The sequence below is a fragment of the Nelumbo nucifera genome, chromosome 5 (assembly GCF_055504915.1).
Source record: "Nelumbo nucifera cultivar China Antique chromosome 5, China Antique-T2T, whole genome shotgun sequence".
Classification (NCBI taxonomy): Eukaryota; Viridiplantae; Streptophyta; class Magnoliopsida; order Proteales; family Nelumbonaceae; genus Nelumbo; species Nelumbo nucifera.
In genome coordinates, this window is record NC_142653.1 from 28,828,043 (window position 1) to 28,829,050 (window position 1,008).

Below are 1,008 nucleotides of genomic sequence, written 5' to 3' on the forward strand. Positions count from 1 at the left end.
TATTTTTTATTAAAAAAAGGAGTTTCCAAAACACATGTAAACATGTGTATCGGGACCCCAAAGATACAATATGATACGCCCAATACGTGGCATATCGTGTCAAAATTTTGATCCTTGGTTACACCCCTAAGAGCAATGTTAATTTCATAATTAGACTAAACCAAAAATAAGCACAACCCATGCATACATTATGTTTGGATTTTTAACTATTTTAAATAAAAATTATTAATCTTAAACTCAAAAAAAACTATGGGGTCTAGATAATGAAAACAAAGCTAATACTAAAAGAAAATTATGCTTTCATTGAGATTTGAACTCAAAACCTCCCGCTTACTAAACGGGTGCTCTAACCAACTGAGCTATGAAAGCTAATTATTATTTATACATCCGTTTTTAAAAGCTTTGATTATTACTAAATGAAGCTTATACGCCACAATGCTAGATACCTGCATAAGTTTTTTTTTTTTTTTTTGATATATTGTATAAATTTATTTTAAGGACAAAATATTGGATCATAGGGAATAAAAGTATAAAACCCATAACTGCTCTTAAGCTCTAAAACCTACTATATGTCCAATATTAAGAAGATAAAGATCCACCATTGAATGGGCACCGTGTTCAAAATTAAAAGGACCAAAACTTTGACTTATATTTTCATCAAAAGCTTTGTGTTTTTCGAGTTAATATCCGTATGCATCATAATTGTAAGAAATGAGGTCCCCAAATTGCACTTAGCCGGTTCTCCAATCCTCATGCTTCATCCTACTTAATCTGATCTTTCTGAACAGTTAGGCAGAATTTTTTAGGCGAGACGTATTTACAGATCTCTATACAAAGACAAAGGAGCGTGGTGATTGGAAATTTGGGGGTACATGTCATTGTTGTCAGTCTCTTATGTTTTGATTGTTTTTAATTTAATTTACTAATGGCATTCAATATTTGAATCCAATAAGTCCAACCTAAATATAATTTATAAAAGCTCATTTCTATCCGAATATTAATGAATCA

General features: G+C 30.8%; 1 non-coding gene across 1 annotated transcript; it reads right to left on the reverse strand.

Annotated features, from left to right (window-relative positions):
• Positions 1 to 295: 295 nt before the first annotated feature.
• TRNAT-AGU (transfer RNA threonine (anticodon AGU)) lies at positions 296 to 369 on the reverse strand. Its single transcript has one exon. It is a non-coding gene; the product is annotated as a tRNA-Thr (tRNA).
• Positions 370 to 1,008: the final 639 nt, after the last annotated feature.